The sequence below is a fragment of the Dipodomys merriami genome, unplaced genomic scaffold, assembly GCF_024711535.1.
Source record: "Dipodomys merriami isolate MVZ:Mamm:240054 unplaced genomic scaffold, mDipMer1.0.p SCAF_378, whole genome shotgun sequence".
NCBI classification, from domain to species: Eukaryota; Metazoa; Chordata; class Mammalia; order Rodentia; family Heteromyidae; genus Dipodomys; species Dipodomys merriami.
Genome location: NW_027205359.1, coordinates 119,474 through 137,500, shown reverse-complemented (window position 1 = coordinate 137,500; position 18,027 = coordinate 119,474). Strand labels below are relative to the sequence as shown.

Below are 18,027 nucleotides of genomic sequence, written 5' to 3'. Positions count from 1 at the left end.
AACAAGTCTAACTTTAACTAGTTGGAGGCACTGAAAGAATGCTTGTACCACTTTGATACCAAACTCATTGGAGTGCAGATTTAGAGGTGAAGTGTAGTGGCATATGCCTGTGGCCCCAGCTACTTGGGAAGCAGTTAGGAAGATCACAGCTCAAGACAAGATGGAGAAGGAGCAAACAAGACTTACCTCAAAAAAACAAACAAACTGCACGTGGTAGCATGCACACCTGTAGTCTCAGCTGCTTGGGAGGCAGAGGCGCGAGGATTGGACTACAAAGCCAGCCTGGGAAAAAGCACAAGGCTTTGTCTGACAAGCAAACTGAAAACTAAAAGGGCTGGGGGAGGACTGGGGGTGAGACTCAAGTATTAGAGGAATTTTCCTACCCAGTATGAGGCCTGAGTTCAATCCTCAGTACTGAGTTCAATCCTCAGTACTGCCAAAAAGAGAAAGAAAAAAAAGAAAGAAAACACAATGGAGATTTGGGGAAGATTGAGGGCTGGATTTTGCCGTTTTTAACGAGCTCCCCGGCGATGCTGGTACAAGGGTTTGCATGGACACACTTGATCTGCAGAGCATAAGAACACAGCCAGTCATTAGTGCTGGTAGGAGCTTGTCCAGATAGATCAGAGAGCTCTGGGGCTTCGGAGGGCCGTGGGGGTAAGGAGGGCTCTCTGGTATCCGGGCGCTGGGGCAAAAGAGTTAACTAAACCTGACAACGCAGCAGGAGTTGATTTAGTAGACAGAAGAGAGATGCCTGTATTGGGCCAGTTCCATGGTAAACCTCAGGTGACCAGCTACTCCATTTACCTGGAACTATCTCTCTTGGTTTTACTAGGGAAAGTCTGTGTCTTGGAACCAAGTGTTACCTGTTCTGTGATATTGGCTAAAGTAACACCTAGTCACAGGCAAACAATAACTAGATGGATTGGCCAAGTTCACACTTGGTAACGGCAGAAGTGGAAGGCATCTGTTTTATTTCTGGTCTTAGTAATGGCTTGGAAAGGAAGCGGTAATATTTTAGATAAGGCCATCTTAATTTTCTTAATATTATTGTGCTATCAATCTCCCTAGAAACAGTTAAGCAGGGGCTTTCTGGGTAATTGTCCAAGCTCAGGGAATTCCAGCGTTTTAAGCACATATTCTGGTACAGCACAGGCTTCTCAGAAGACTATTGGAAGTTCAGGGAAAGAAGTTTCCGTCCTTCTTGACCCTGACACCGCATGTTAGCAAATCAGCTGGACCATGTCATGGCTAAGGCAGCAACCGCCACAGGGATCCCAGTCACATCCTCCGGGGTCATGACCCCTCTCATACAAAGTGGAAACAAAATGGACCTGAAAGTCACAGAGCGATTACCGGGAATTGGGAAGGGTATGGGCAGGTGGGGTGAAAAAGAATGACTGAATGTTCCTGGGGCACACTGAAATCTCCCACACAAATCTCCCACCAAACCCCATGAATAGGTACAACAGAATTAATATGTTCATAATTACTAACAGCTCAGTGCCCAGGCCTGCTCTTAAGCCAGTCTTGGCAGCTGGTGTTGTTCCTAAAGAAACGACTTCATTTGCTGTGCTCGGTCTCGTGATCACCCGCAGGCACTGGGGCAGTTCCTAGGACAAAAGCGTGCCCTGTCTGTCATGCTGGTGAGCCACAAAGGCTGTCATTACATTGGACATCGAGTTTGCCTGTCCCGGGGAGCTCAGATATCCCAGGAGGGCCAGCTGCCACTTTTCACAGAACGAATGCTGTTCCCATCAGCCGATGATCCTATGTGACCTGGGCATGGATTCTGAGAGGGATCTGGCCACCTGGACAAATAGCTGCAGGTGCTGTTCCTCTGACATTCTGCCCTGCCTTCCTTCCTCCTCACAGTGTAACTGTCTCCTGCTGCAGGCCTGGAAAGAAGCTTTCAGAAATACTGAGGATTGAGGCTGCCAGTTCCCTTCCTTCCATTCTCTCTGTCACTCTTCCTCTTCCTCCTCCTCCCTTCCCCCTCCTCCTCCTCTTTCTCCTTCTCCTCCTCTTCATCCTCATCCTTTTTTTCCCTTTCCCTCTTCTCTCCTTCTTTTCCCCTCTGTCCTCCTTTTTTTTTTCTCTTTTTTTCCTCTCTCCATGTCCTCCTTTTCCTTTCATCTTTCTCTTCTGGTCCTTTTTGCTTTCCTCTTTGTCTTCGTCTTCCTCTTTTCCCTCCTCCACCCCCTCCTCTTTTTCCATTGTGCTCCCTTGCCCTCCCCCCCCCCCCCCCCGCCTCTGTGCAGCTGGGTACAGCTCCCTCATCTTTCTGCAAGAAGTCTGAACTTTTATTTCACCCAAAGCTGCAGTAAGTGGAAGCACTCACAGAAAGCAAAACCCTGGGCCTGTGCTCGAACCCCCTGTGCTGGGGGAGCAAGAGCAATAGCCAACTGCTTGGAACCAGGCAGCTGATCCTTGTCTGAGACTCACACAAAGCTACCACAAGCCAAGCTACCGGGCTCAGTCCCCGATGGCAGGAACACAGGCCGAGCCAAGCACAGGGCTATGTGGCATCCAGACCTTGACATTCCACTGTGCCATCTTGGTTGAGACAGCAATGTCTCTGCATACACACTCCTTTGTAGATTGAAAGGAATTGGTTTTCTTCATGAGAGTGTTGGGCCCGACGAGACTGAGCAAGAGTTGTTCAGTTTCTAGTCCAGGATCCAGTGTACAGTTACAGTAAGGACTCATTCGTTGGCTCTGTGCTTAGAAAGCTGAAGAGAAAGAGAGCAGGAAGTGGTGAGATGTAGTGAGTAATGAGAATGACACTGGCAAAGTGTCAGTCTCCAGAGGCCTTGACTTGTTGCCCTTGTTAAAAAGCTGTTTGGCACCTCAGGCCTATAATCCCAGCTACTCAGGAGGCTGAGATTTGAGGATTGTAGTTTGAAGTCAGCCCAGGCAGGAAAGTCTGTGAGAGTCCTAGTTACAATTAAATACCTCCCTCCACCCCAAGCCAGAAGTAGTGCTGTGGCTCAAGTGGGTAAAGCACTAGCCTTGAGCATAAAAGCTCAGGGACAGCATCCAGGTTGAGTTCAAGCCCTGGGACCAGCACAAAAATAAATGAAAAAAGTGGGAGCCCTGTAGGCGTTAGTCAGCTATCTTCTGCATGCAAGTTTGGTAGCAGCAAGCAACTCCTCTGAGTCCCTAAGACAAGGAAAACTTGTCTAAGTTTGGAGCTTGGAGCTGATGGTTCCTTAAGCCTTTTCTTTCCTTGCAGGGAACATCCATTCCTATCTCAATCCTCAAGCCTCCTGGAAGAGTCTGACCTGCTTGGAATTTCTCCCAGCAATTCCAACAATCCCAGCTGTCACTTCAAAGCCCTTCTGCTTTCACTAACAAAAGCATTTGGGTCTGCTTTCAGGCCCTTGGTGCCAAGGCAGGCCTGTGGGATAGGATTAAGGAACCCCATACCCCAGCATCCTTCCTTCCTGCTCTCTAGGAAGATGGCTTTGTGTCTTGATTGATCATGGGCAGCTATAATTTGCCTTGGAAAATTTTGCCTTTGGTAAATCTCTTTCTCTCTTTCCTACTTCCCTCCTTCCTTCCCTTCCGTCTCCTTTTCCTCACCCTAGTGGAGACATATTTTAAATGATCTCAGTCAGTAGGGCTGATTTTTAGGTCTGCTCATTTATTTTCAAATTCCTTTATAGAGGAATGAGCAGAGAGGACTTCCTTGTGAGATAAGCAAAGGTGTGAGTGTGTGTGTGCACGCGCACGCGTGTGCATGCACACACACGTGCTTGTGTGTGTATATGTCTACAATGATCTCTCCTTCTCCTTCCCCTTCTGAAATGCTCTAATTTGATATCTTCCTTAAAAAGAAGATGGATATCACAAAAAAAATTCCTAAGATTGGCCATCAGTGATTTGAAGACATGGGAAAGGATGCTAACTGTTGGCTTTGTTTCTCCAGAAAACCCTGACTTTAGGCCAAGACTGGGTCTGAGACATATACTTGGCCTGCTACAGCTGCCAAAGTCCATCTAGGGGACTCTTCAGGTTTGTGTAAGTACTGATCCACTGCCATAATTTTTTCTGGATATTACAAGATCTCCTAAAGAAAGAAATGATAAAAAAAAAAAAAAAACCCTCTTTTAGGCTCTTGAATGGCAAGGGTTATATCCTCTAATCCTTGCTTTTGAGAGCTCAAATCTGAATGGCAATCTCCATGTGTCTTGGACTAAATGCCAGAGGCTTCCCAGTGGCTTCCAAACTCCCACATGGCCTCGGAGGTATAATTGTCTGTTACCCATCTGTCTTTCAACAAAGGTATAAGTTCTATGAAGGCACTTAGAAGGTCTACCTTATTCTAACTAGGAGCAGAATGCATACCTTTGGATGACCTCTAGAATCTCTTCAGGCAAGGACAGACAACATTGCTGATTTGTGGTCTGCTTAGGTTAATTGGGTGGTTAAACATTTTGATAACATGGCACAGAAATCAAGATTTATCTCCATACCATAATCAAATAAAAAAGAATTCTATTTTTTTACATTTTTTATGGAAATACCATACAGAGGGGATACAATTACATGAGCAAGGTAATGAGTACATTTCTTATCAAGCATTATTGCCTCCTCCTTTGTTTCCCCTTCCCATCCCTTCCCATCTCCCTTGCCGCCCGCCCCCCCCACCTTCTTGCTGTCTCTAAGCAACCAATATAAGTGCTAACTGGCAATTTTTCACAGAAAAGTTTGGAAAACATCTTAATCTCTAAACATCCAAACAATCTGGCGGATGCAGGATGAAGGAGAATAGAAGGGAAAACCATAGTCTGGATGTAGCATGTGCTGAGAAGAGTTTTGTTTTTGTTTTTTGTCTGAGACTGAGACTCAAACTCCATCTGACCTGTTCACTCATTGGTTGGCATGCTACCTCTTGAGCCAGGCCTTGCAACCCCAGAGAGATTTTAATCAAATCTTCCGCTTAGCACTCTCTAGCAAGAGATTCTTGCCTCTTCCGAACTGCTAGAAGGTTTTCTATTCACCATCTAGCAATTAATCACTCGCCACCCCCTATTATCTTTTCTCTCATCTTTGCACTTCGTCTTGCCATTGATTTCTCAGAGATTTAGGTCTGTCCTCTTCATTGAGTTCCCATTGAGCTTAGTATATTCTAAGCATGTAATAAATGGCTCCCAAAGATTGGCTTTGCTGGGCCGGGTGCCAGTGGCTCACGCCTGAAATTCTAGCTACTCAGGAGGCTGTGATCGGAGGATTGCAATTCAAAGCCAGCCCAGGCCGGAAAGTCTGTAACATTCTTATCTCCAATAAAACACTCAGAAAACAGGAAGTGGTGCTGTGGCTCAAGAGGTAGAGTGCTCGCCTTGAGCTGAAGAGCTCAGGGATGAACACCCAGGCCCAGAGTTCAAGCCCCACAACCGACCAAAAAAAAAAGAAAAATAGATTGGCTTTGCCCCCAGCAACCTTAATGAAAAACTGGACTGGAAAGACTAAGAGTCCAAGGCAGAAACACAAAGATAGGGAAGAGCTAGAGCATGCTGCTGTGTGGCCCGTTGGCATCAGAACTGCCCTTAAGAGAGGCTGAGCATTTTTCTGATGACCAGGTTTGTAGCCAGAATTTCTGCTTTGGCTGGGGTGATCTCATCCTGCCTCAGTTACTCTCCAGCACCTAGGGAACTAGCCATGGAGTGGGATCAAATTTTATAGAGGCTCAATCCCAAATCTCAAAATGTTTTGGCTTTTACGATGAGAGATGGATGATTTATAAATCTCTCTTTCTCACTGTTCTCTCTCACTTTCTTTTTCTCCCCCCCTCTCCTCCCCTCCTCCCTCCCCCTCCCCCTCTCTTTCTCATTCTTATCTATGACTTGATAAACATTTCTCTCAGTATTCACTGAGGCTACAAAGAGAAGAAACCTGGGCTTGACAGCTTTCAGTCAGACACAAGCATTTTCACCACCAGTGACAGATAGCAACTTCAGCAACCGTTTCCCAAAGGGGCATGAGCAGATCCTTTCTAAAACAAAGAAACTTGCAGAAAATGTGACTTTTCTGCCATCTGGCATTGTTTCTATACTTCTCTCTGTCTGATAATGCTACCTGTCTCAGAAAGGGACCCAGACCAACAGATCTAAAAGAAGAAGCAAAGGAACCATTTTCCTCCATCTTTTTCAATGGCCTTTCTTTAAAAAGGATTAAAACAAGCAAGTAGATGCCAGTGTCTGGCTCGTGTTTGTATTTTACCTGCTCAGAAGACTGAGTCTGGAGGACTGTGTTTTGAGGCAGAAAAGTTCACTGGACTCCATCCTCAAAATAATCAGTGAAAAAGAAGAACTGGGGGTATGGCTTAAGTGGTAGAGTACGGGTCTAGCAAAGGGCAAGGTCCTAAATTCAAACACCAATACTGCCAAAGACAGAGTGAGAGACAGACAGACATACAGAAAGACAGAGAACGAGGGGGATTATAACATATAGTGCTTTGAAAGAGAATTTCTTCCCAAAGTCTTTTTTATTCTAATGCTGTGTATACTCTAAAAGCTGACAAGACAAGGTAGCAAGTTCTTGTGTTTTCCATGGGCAGTCTAGCTAACTTTCCCTCTCCCCTGTGCTATGCCAATTTCTCCTGGTTGGAATTAGCTCATGCTGAAAATTCACTTGTAATAATTCTAAGATAACACTCCAAATTCTTACCCTCCGGGGTACATGCCTTGACTGTGCTCGTACTTGAAGGTAGGCAGAACCTGTAAACACAAAATTGCCACTCCTGGATTGATTCCACTGCAGAATGACAGGATATTTTAGTTGCATAGATGTCTCCTTCAGTGCTGACAAAGTGGAGATTTGAAAGGAGAGCAGACCATTCTGCTGGCTTTAAGACAGGAAGGTGGCTTCTGGAGACTGACAGCGCCCCCTGCTGACAGACAGCAGGAACGGGGCCACCTTGTCCTATCCCTGCAAGGAACTGAATTCTGCCAATAACTACTGATCCTAAAAGAGGACTTGGAGTCTGACAAGAAGGATGTCAGCTGGGAAGACTCTCAGCAGAGGACCCAGCATTAAGCCGTATCCTGATTCCTGGCCACAAAAACTGTGAGGGAGCAAATGTGTCTTAGTGTAAGCCATTGTTTGTGGTCATTTTTGCCCTACATATGGCTTGAACGTGTCCCCCCCCCAAGACTTTATGTATTAGAACCTTCATTTCTGAATGAGGGTGTTAGTGATATTTGTGGGCAGAGCGTTTGGGATGAGTAGAGCCCAATGATGGCATAGGGACTCCATAAGAAGAGAACAGAGACTAGCATTCTTGGTGTTTCAGCCTGTGATCTCCTCCACCAAGTCATCAGGAAACAAGAGAAGCCAAGGCATGTTCTTGTACCCTCAGCCTCCAGGACCCTGAGCCAAATAAACTTCAGTTCCTTATAAATCACCCAGTCACTGGTATTTTGCTATCGTAGGAGAAAATGGACCAGGGCGACTCCCTTTATTTCAGTCCTCCACCTATTAGGTGGAGAAAAGCATTAGCTATAAAATCATCCTCGCCTCAGTCACTGATAAACCTGAGCAGTATTTTTGACCCAGGGCGACGATGTATTTTACTTGAAAATGCCTTTAGACTTCCTGTTTACATCTTCGTATCCTCTCGTGTCATGGTTGAGTATGAAAGGGTTCATGTGCTAGAAGACTGGCCTCTCTGCTGGTGAATTCAGTCATTAAGAAGGAATTGACTCACTAGACACTATATTGAAAATGAACTATACGACTTGATAGGAGAGGAGAAAACTGGGTGAGAGCAAGGGAGGGGGTGACATTGTCCAAAAGGAAATGTACTCATTACTTGACTTCTTTAACGGTAACCCCTCTGTACATCACTTTTGTAATAACAAAAACTAAACATTTATGAAAAGCAAGACTTAAAAGCTGGAGGCCAGTAGCTTATGCCTGTAATCCTAGCCATTCAGGAGGTTGAGATCTGAGGACTGAGGTTGGAAGCCAGCCTGGGAAGGAAAGTCCATAAGGCTCTTATCACCAATTAGCTACCCTAAAAAAGGCAGAAATGGAGGTGTGGTTCAAGTGGTAGAGCACTAGCTGTGAGCAACAAAAGCTCAAGGGCAGTGCCCAGTCCCTGTGTACAAATGCCAAGACCGATGCACACACATGAACACCCACACATATACTCATGCATGCACCCCTCCCTACCCCCCCCCCACACACAAAGGAATTGGATCCTGAGGATGAGGATCTGATTCATGGATGGACTTGTGATTTGGTGGCACCAGAAGGTTGGGGCTGGAGGAAGTAGGTCACTGACTATGGGGAGGGAGGTGTCCTTGAAGGGCCTGCCCTGTCGCTGCCCCGTCCTGTCCCCTGGCTGCCTGTGTATCATGAGGTAAGACTTCTCCACACGATCTCACCACGGTGTTCTGTCTCATCACCCATGAACTCAGAAGCAACAGAGCCATGCACTGAAACCTCTAGAACGGGGTCAAAAGAAATCCTTCTTTCCTTCAGCTATTTTTCAGGTATTTTGTCACATCTGTGGAAAGGCACTCACACAAGCCCCAGACATCCGCTGGGCACGTCATAGGCCAGGAGCCCCCGCATTTGGAATCCTCTCGATGTCTCACAACCACCCAGTCTGAGCGTGGCATGCTGACGGTCACCTCTAGGAAATGCACACCCTACCTCACGCTCTCTTGAGACCCAGGCAGAAAGGATCATTGGTACTGGATCTTCTCAACTGTGAATTCTCCGGTCTGTCCACTATGGAAGAGCATTTTGTTCTTGAAGACTTGAGAGAGGTTGTTAAAAAGGGGGCAATTCCTGAAAAGGGAGAGCAGCCTGCGTTGGTTTTAGAACCCATGGCCTTGGGCACCTTCACTGAGGACAGAACTAGAAAGGTGTGGCTTTTGCCCCTTGCCCTACCGAACTCATTCTTCCCCATGATTCCACACAAGGACCAGGACATTTGCTTTGGTTTGGAGGTGCCAAGCTTTGAAACTCTCCGAGAATCTCTGACCTCTGCTTTCTTTCCTCTGATCCTTGTCACACAGGATCCTCATGGGTGACGGTGGCTCCGGCCAAGAGGAGTAGCCACCACCCCGTGTCAACATGAGCACGGTGGAAAAACCCCGGCAGAAGAACCAGAGGAGAAAGAGGGTGCTTCCTCGCAATCCCTTCCTTCACTGATGATCCCCTAAAAATACAACAAGGAAAAGAAGGGAAAGGAAATAGTGTGTCTGAGGAGAGGATTTTTTTTCTGTTAAGCATTTCTGTCCTAAGTGTGACAGAGGCCTCCTTGCAGAAGTGAGAGAGAAAAAAAGATGTCAGTGAGTGACAAATGTAAATCCAGCCAGCACTGGGCCTTCTTTACAAACTAAACACTGTGTGGTGTGGGGTGAATGGGGGCAGGGAGCTTTCTTTTTTCTTTCTTTTTTTTTAAGAGATAAGAAGAAATAATATTCAAAAGGTCAGACTCGGAGATCTGTGGCTCCTGTCTGTGAAACACTGAAAACAAGTTAATGAAGTTTTAATTCCCCTAGAGATTAGCTGCCAGGCCTGGCTCAAGCGTTATCTCTCCCAGCCCTGCTGTCCACATGGATAATGGGCACTGGGTATGTGTAGAGGGGGCCATGTTTATGTTGTTTGCACTTTTCCCTTTTTATGCTAAAATCTCCAGTGTCTGGATGAGTCCTTTGTCTCTATGGTCTTAGAGAATGAATCTACTACAGAGGGAGAAGGAAAATGGCAAAGATTTATTAAAGACAAAGATGAGAAGAGCTCTTGCTAGATGGGAGGGGGGATCTCAAGAAAGGGCATCATCTGGGGTGTGTGGTGCAGGGGTAATTAGATGTCTCTAGGAGAGAGCTATGTGACTCTCGAGATCATTGGACAGCCCACATGCCGTATTAGTCTCCAGACACAATCGGAGGCTTCATACAGCCTGCACAAGCTCTCCATATGCTCTTTGGTCCCTCTGACTGGTACCCAGTCTGGTGCACCCCTCTGGGAAGCAGTCAGTCCATTATTCATTTGAAACTGCTCAAGGTCATAATGATGTGATGTCTAGGGGCCTGCCAAAAGACTGCTCAAGGCCATGAAAGAAGCAGAGCTCTGTGGCAGGAGGCCCTGGCCCTGTTTACCTTTTTCTGCTTTCACAGGTTCAGAGAGTTGTTCCCTTCTTCCTTCTAAAACTGGAGGAGGAAGTGGTCCTCTGGTCTGTTACTGCCTTAGAAATATTCTTAGGTATTGTAACATGGACCACAAGAGACCCAGGTCCCAGCCCTGTCCCTGCTTCTTATTCATTCCTAAGGAGTTTCTAGAAGGGCAACAAAAACCCCTTGTATTATTTGTTCTCTTTAAGCACAAAACATGGCTTCCCCACAGTATCTTGTGAGGAAAACATCCAAGCATGCAGCCAAGTCGAAAGAATCTTAAAATGGACATCTACCATTTAAAGCCTAGAATTAACAATGACTATACTTACTTTATAATGCATCTCTCCATCTATTTCCTTGTCCACCACTCATCTTTCTTTATTTTTATGATACATTTAGAAATAAATTCGTGTTCAGTATACTTCTCCCTAAACTCTTGAGAGTGTATTTCATCAATGAGATATTGATGAGCTATCATATCAATATTTTGTCAAAAACCACCATATCATCAGTATATGATATGTTGTTGGGTTTTTTTCTCTTTGTATGTAAAGCTTATCCCAGACGAAATGCACACATCTTCTGTGTGCATTAGCTGAGTTTTGGTGTATGTAGTGTTGACCCTAAACTCCTTGAAATACCAAAAGAACGTTATTTTTACTCCAGAAGATTTTCCAATCAATTCTTGTTCCTACTCTACTCCAAGAATCTCTTATTTGATCTGTTCCCATGGACTAGTTTTCTTTTCTTTTCAAATGCCAGGTAGATGTGATGATATTGTGTGTCCTTTCTCACATTGTTTCCTCTTCTCAGCATGACTGTGAGATCAGTCTCTTCATTGCTAGTTCTGAGTACCTTGTATGACTGTAATTCAGCTTGTTTATCTTCTCTATTGCTTCCATGTGCACACATTATTTTTGTGTGTGGATAAGAAGACTCAACTGAAATAATAAAAATGAACTGCATACAAACAAACAGACTAAAAGAGAATAGTCTTCAGAGAGGAACCCAACAGCATAACTCCTTTGAATATCTAAAATATTATTTATCTAAATGAATTCCAGGAAATAGAAATGTGCTTTGGTTTTCTTGTTATTTTTGGTGTTATTGGGTCTTTTGTTCTGGGTTATTGGTTGTTTTTTTTTTTTTTTTTGGTCTTTCAGGGGAGGCAAAAGGGGATCCCAGAAATGAAGGGAGAAAGGTTGAACAAATGCAGTCATGGTATTCAATATACCCTATGCACAAAATAAACTATGCAACTTAGAGGCAGGGTCAAGAGTGGGAAACTGAGGGAAAGCAAAGCAAAGGTTGACATTGTCCAAGAAGAATTATGCTCATTACTTGATTCATGGAATTATAATCTCTCTGTACAACTCAGTAATACATTTTTAAGTGAAGTGAACAACAAATATTAAACAAAACTAGCACACATGTGTGCTTATACACACACACACACACACACACACACACATACATATTCACACTTTGAAATCTCTGAGGTAGAATTTCATTACCTTCTCTCACATATCATTACTATAGCATATACTTACATATCTTATAGAAAAGAAATTCTATTTGGATAAAGGTACTACGATTTTAATTAGTATATGAAGTATTTTCTTAACATAAAAAATGAGCATGAAGTCATAGGAAAAATATTGTTTTTTCTATGTCAGCATGGTTTAAAAAAAATACGGTCAGAGCCATACCTGTAATCCTAGATATCCAGGAAGTTGAGCTCTGAAGATTGAGGTTCAGAGCTATAGAGGGCAGATACATTGTAAGACATTACCTTGGAGAAAACACACACACACACACACACACACACACACACACACACACACACAGCCAATTGGGAGGCATGGCTTTAGTTGTAGAGTGCCAATTAAGCAAGAAAGTAAGTTTAATAAGCACAAAACTGAGTTCAAGCCATAGTTTCAAAATTTTTAGTCAGATAACAATAGTACTCCATTAACATCATGTCTATAATGTTTCTATTTTATATATAGTTCAAAGTTAATTTCAAAAATTAAAAATTCAATGCTGAGCAAGAGCACAAAGACCTAAAAACAACAAACCTATGAGGTCTGCTTCAGAATAAGGTGATTGAAAGACTTCTAATAGTCTGTTGAAGTGACGCAGCTGTCTTGGCTGGTAAACCTGGAATAAGATTTCATCTGGAACCTAAAGAAAACAAAACAAGCATTCAGAAATGCAAATTCTATAAACAAATAAGAACTTATCAAAGTTGAAAAAATCATAATGAAAGGGAAGGCTAATGATGGATGTCAAATACTCAGTGCATCTATTCAGAGAAAGATGCAGAAGACACAATGAGAAGAACTGTTTACAACTCACACCTTCCACCCAGGTGTAGCATCTTTTGATAAATGTTCCTCTCTCTTTTCAGCAGATTGCACAGCCTATTGGAATTCCAACTGGATCTGTGCTTTTTTTGTTTTTATCATTCAGCATTTGTCTGTAATTATTCAAGGCTTTTAACTGCTCTTCATTGAATTAACCGTATCTATTTAAATATCCAAATCAAGGGTAAACAATGCAAAAAAGATTTTTAAAAAATTCAGATCAGAACCATGTGAATTGTCATCAGTTTCCTGTTGCTTAATTGGAGAGTTAAGTCCATTAATATTGAGAGTTAGGACTGAGAGGTGTTTGGTAGTTCTTGCCATGTTATCCACCTTCTTGGGAGCTGTGACAAAATATGGAATGCTTCATTAATTTGTGTGTATCCTTGCCCAGGGGCCATGCTAATCTTCTCCAATTTTACTATTGTGCTGCTGAAGGAAGCACTCATCTGTTTCCTATGACTGGGATCCAAATGCAGTACAGAAATACAATGTTAAAAATAGCTCTATCCTGTGCTGGGAAAGTGGCTCAGTGGTAGAGCGCTTGCCTTGCATGCATGAGGCCCTGGGTTCGATTCCTCAGCACCACATAAGCAAAAAGAAAAAAGCCGGAAGTGGTGCTGTGGCTCAAGTGGTAGAGTGCTAGCCTTGAGCTGAAGAGCTGAGGGACAGTGCCCAGGCCCAGAGTTCAGGCCCCACGACCGGACCCCCTCCCCCCAAAAAATAGCTCTATCCTCTTGTTAAGAAAAGTCACTGCTGGTGACTCCTCTCTCTCTCTCTCTCTCTCTCTCTCTCTCTCTCTCTCTCTCTCTCTCTCTCTCTCTCTCTCTCTCTCTCTCCCCCCCCCCTCTCTCTCTCTCTCTCTCAGACCCTGCTGGTGTCCAAAGTGACAATCCTGTCTAAGAATACTGTCCTGAGTGAGAGTCAGTGTGAGGTCTTAGAAAGATTAAACTCAAAGTCTTGCATTTGCTAGGCAGGAACTCTACCACTTGAGCAACATCCCCAGTTTTGTTTCTCAGATAGAGTCTCATGCTTTTGTCGTAACTAGCCTTGAACCATGATCCTCCTATATCAACTTTCTGAGTTTCTGGAGTTACAGATGTGTAGCACATAATCAAACCTTGGAAGCGTACTTCTGGTCCAGTCTGAATTACTCAAATGATCTGTCCAGTTTAGCTTCAGTGTAGTCTGAACTAGTTGGTACTCAGGTCTTGGTTGGAGGTTTTTATCCAAATTGACAGTACTGCTATTCCAGCTCTTAACTTCTTGTTAAGTATTATTAAGTCTCGCCATTTTTTCATTTTCTTTTCACTCTTCAACTCAAAGAAATCCAGTTTCTCTCCTATCCAAATGCTTGGTGCCCTTTAACCCATTTCCTATTTGCCTTCTGTTTTTTTCCCCCTCCCTTCCTTTCTCTGCTTCTTTATATTGGTTTCTTAGAGTGTCTGTAACAAAAATACCACCAAATGGGTGGTTAAAGACAACAAGAATTTATTTCCTTATGGTTTGGGAAGCTAAAAGTCCTAAACCAAGGTAACCAGCAAGGCCCTGTGAGCATCTGTATACAGGATCCTTCTTAAATGGTCTGTTATTTCTCTCTTTTTCAATTTTCTTCCTAATCTATAATTCAAGAGCCAAGTAATTCTTTTATTGATTCGCTATTATGGAGCATTTCCGGGTATTAGAGGTATTTCATAGAAACTACTCTTTGCTGCACTCCCATTTTATCAGTTAATGTATTATTATTTTATTGTGTAATCATTATGGCCAGTGCATCTGGCAGAAATGGGCCTGGGAGCAAACACATCTGACACTGGACACCCATACACCTCATCTGCTAAGAACACACAAGGCAGGCGTCCAGGAGGCTGCTAATCAGCCCATTCAGCCTGTGGCTTCAGGTAGGAGGTTTCCTGATAAAAGGGAAAGAGGGTGAGCACAATCTATCATATTTTCAGGGAAAATTTAGTTGCAAAAGGCATGTAGGGCAGAAGGTAGAATTGTTGAACCTCAGTCAAGATGCAAATGCTGGATGTGCGGCTGGAGATTCCTTTTGGTCCAAACCACCCAAGCTTGTGCAGTTGTTTACATGGGAAGCTGTTTCCAGAAGGCAAGTGTTTGGATATGGTAGAAATACAGAAGCTCTGGGAAAAACTGCTCCCCCTGTCTTCTGATTACATAGGAAACCCAGACCTAAAGGTGTCCAGCTGCTACCTAAGTATTTAGCCATGTGCTTCATGTTCCTAAACTTACTAGTTCTGACTGGCTTTTTGTCCTGAGCAGGTACTTTTGGAAGGCAAACCCTAGGACTGCTCAGATGTTTCTTGAGTGAGTCTCATATAATGCGCTTCTCCAGTACCTCTCCCAGTTTGAGCTAGGTATCAGCTGACCCAGAGGTAGACTTTCTTTGGAACATCAACGTGTTTGGAGGCCTCCTTGGACCACTTCCCTGCCACGCCGACCCCAGTAGAGTCTGCTTAGCATGGGAAACCATCTATCAGACCATGATAGGGGCCTCGAGACCTATCTCTGAGTTTTGGGACTTCACCGAAGTCTACCTCAGAGAATGGGGCTTTACAGAAACCTATCTCCAAGTTTTGGGACTTCACCGAAGTCTACCTCGGAGAATAGGGCTTCTAAGAGGCCTACTCCTGGGAAAAGGCTGGAAAAACCCCTGGGAAAAGATGTGTTTCTGCCTTTCTTCACTGTATAAGAGTGCCTATTAATCTTTTACTGTTTCTACTGCTCATTGTACTTACTCATTGTCAACGTTCCCTTATTCAAAGCTCTTTCTTAAGAGTGTTGATGACTCCAATATCTGATGAGTGTCTTAAAAATATGACTAACTCACCAGAGTTAAGTGCTACCCTGAAACGCCTCTTATGGAGGCTAGTAGACAAGCCATAAGCAAATATAAAAGTATTGGGGGTTTCACAAAGTCACTTCAGCAGAAGGAATTGTTTGTAAGATTTACAAAAAGTTGTAGGCGCGGCTAGAACAGAAAGAATGTATGGCAATTGCTGAGATAACTACTTAGGAGAAAGAACTTCCTCATTTACTAAGAGACTTGCTAAATCTAAGTCTCCTTGGTGCTTACTATTAAAGAAGGAACAGGAAAGATCTTAATGGGACAGTTAAGGCCTCTATAGAATAAAGTAGTGGTTAATTGGTGACAATCATCGAAACCCATTGTATTTCTTAAAAATAGAGGTAAAGCCGGAAACAAGTGCCTATCAGGCGACCAGCTGGTGACCACCCAAGGATGAAGCCCTGCAGCAAGATTATGTAACCTTTTGCCCTTTCTTATGGAGACTCCTTGCTATAAAAGTTTGTTATCCTCTGCATTAAATCGCACTCAGCACTCAGCACTCAGCATCCACTCCTAATGTGTGTGAGTTGTCTGTTTGCCATCTCCCCATCCTATTCCAGGTTCCTCCCCTAGGTATCCTCTGTAGTCCCGACAGAACCCGGTCCGCGGCACTTCCCCATCAGGGTATTTAAACTTGAACATGGAGACACTTGCTGGGTTCCAGTCTCTTCACTTCCTTTCCCTAGCCTGGAATCACAATGGAGCACTTCCCATCCCAACAAACCCCAGATCCACGCCCTGCTCTCTGCTCCCACACCTCCCCAGGACTTACCCTCTGTTGACAGGGATTTACCGGGCTTTCTTACTGCCAAGGGGTGCTGCCAGGTGCTCTTACCTTGCCACCTCCCAAAACCCACATTCTGTAGAGTCTTATTAACTCTACCACTGAATGTCAAATGATTTTGTTGCTCAGTCTCTACTCCGACTATCACCATTTAGTTCTAGCCCTTCTTATCTAGACCATTGAGGAAGGAACCTGGCTGGTTTATTTTCTCCAAGACTCTTGTCCCCAATTAGCTCTGTGTGTGTGTGTGTGTGTGTGTGTGTGTGTGTGTGTGTGTGTGTGTGTGTGTGTGTATTTTAATCCACCTGGGAGCCAGTGGCTCATGCCTGTAATTTGAGCTACTCAGGAAGCTGAGATCTGAGGATCACAGGTCAAAGCCAGCCTGGGCAGGAAAGTCCATGAGACTCTTATCTCCAGTGACTCACAGAAAGGCTAACACTGGCTAACACAGTGGCTCAAGTGGTATAGTGTTAGCCTTGAGCACAAAAACTCAGGGACAGGGACCAAGTCCAGAGTTCAAGCTTCAGGACAGGGAAAAAAATTCAGTCTGATCATATAACTCCCCCAAATCCTTGAAAATAAACTCCCAGTGTTCACAGACTAAAATCTAAATTTCTTCAGCTGGCACCCCAGGCCTGTGGGGCTTGGCTTGGCTTTTGCCTTTTGATGGAATGTCCTGCCTTTTGAAGGCCAGGAAGCCTGTCTGGAATGTCTTTCTCTCTTTTCTAAATAGCTAAGGTCACTTGTCCTTTGAGATTCTGCTCAATCCTTCTGAGAAGACTTCTTTCACCATACCTCCACCTCTGCCCAGGCAGGTGCCCTGCTCTGTCTGGGTCTTCATAATTCTAACATACAGATTTTATCATACCGTTCGCTTATCTTTTACCAGATGTGGTTTCTCAATGTCAGGAACTGCACCTCTATCTTCTGTACACAGACACCCTATGGGAAACATGCAGGTGATAGCTTTTGCCTGGATCCAAGGACATGTTGATTGGGACTCACTTACCCATATGAGAACAACTTCTCCCTCTTTTTTGTGATGGTACTAAGGCTTGGCCTTAGGGCAGCTCATTCTTGGTTAGCTTTCTCTGCTCAAGGCTGGTGCTCTACCACTTGAACTACACCTCCATTTATGGCCCTTTTTTGCCAGTTAATTAAAGGTAAGAATTTCTCATATTTGTCTGCCTGACAAATCCTAGCTGGCTGTGAATTGGGATTCTCAGCCTCCTTAGAAGCTATTCTTCTTCTTTTCCTTCCTTCCTTCTTTCCTTTCTTTCTTCCTTCCTTCCTTCCTTCCTTCCTTCCTTCCTTCCTTCCTTCCTTCCTTCCTTCCTTCCTTCCTTCCTTCCCTCCTGCCTCCTTCCCCCCTCCTTTCTCTCTCTCTTTCATTCTTTCTTTCATGCCAGGTCTGGGGCATGAACTCAAGTCCTGGGCACTATCCTTGAATTTTCGTGCTCAAGGCTAGTGCTCTACCACTTGAGCCACTACTTCACTTTCAGCTTTTTTTGTTAATTGGAGATAAGGGTCTTACAGACTTTCCTACAAAGGGTGGCTCTGAGCCACCATCCTCAGATCTTAGCCTGCTGAGTAACTAGGAGTATAGGAATGAGTGCTGGCACCCAGCACCCCTCTTTTATAATTTGGCAAGTTCCTTTCAAGAAAGGTAGGAATTGAAATATTGTTTTTATTCCCTCTTTTTATCAGTATATGTGTTAATTATACAAAGGAGTTTCATTGTGATCTTTCTAAAAGGTGCATCTAATGTAGTTTGATGAAATCCACTTCCTCTTACCTTCATTCTTTCTCATCTTTCCTGCACCCCTCCTTATAAACAATCTTAACAGGTTTCATTGTTCTGTTACCACACAT

General features: G+C 44.1%; 1 long non-coding RNA gene and 1 pseudogene across 2 annotated transcripts in view; one reads left to right on the top strand and one right to left on the bottom strand.

The window, feature by feature from the left end:
• Positions 1-9,557, top strand: part of LOC138804876 (uncharacterized) — a 23,292-nt gene extending 13,735 nt beyond the window's left edge. Inside the window, exons 1-3 of one of the 2 annotated variants that reach the window (XR_011365366.1) lie at positions 1,693-1,829; positions 3,932-4,023; positions 9,033-9,557. This is a non-coding gene — a long non-coding RNA (uncharacterized lncRNA). Of the gene's footprint in view, positions 1-1,692; positions 1,830-3,931; positions 4,024-9,032 lie in introns of those variants that run through there. The other variant, XR_011365367.1, reaches the window with a different exon arrangement.
• Positions 9,558-12,852: 3,295 nt separating this feature from the next.
• LOC138804878 (U6 spliceosomal RNA) lies at positions 12,853-12,946 on the bottom strand (annotated as a pseudogene).
• Positions 12,947-18,027: the final 5,081 nt, after the last annotated feature.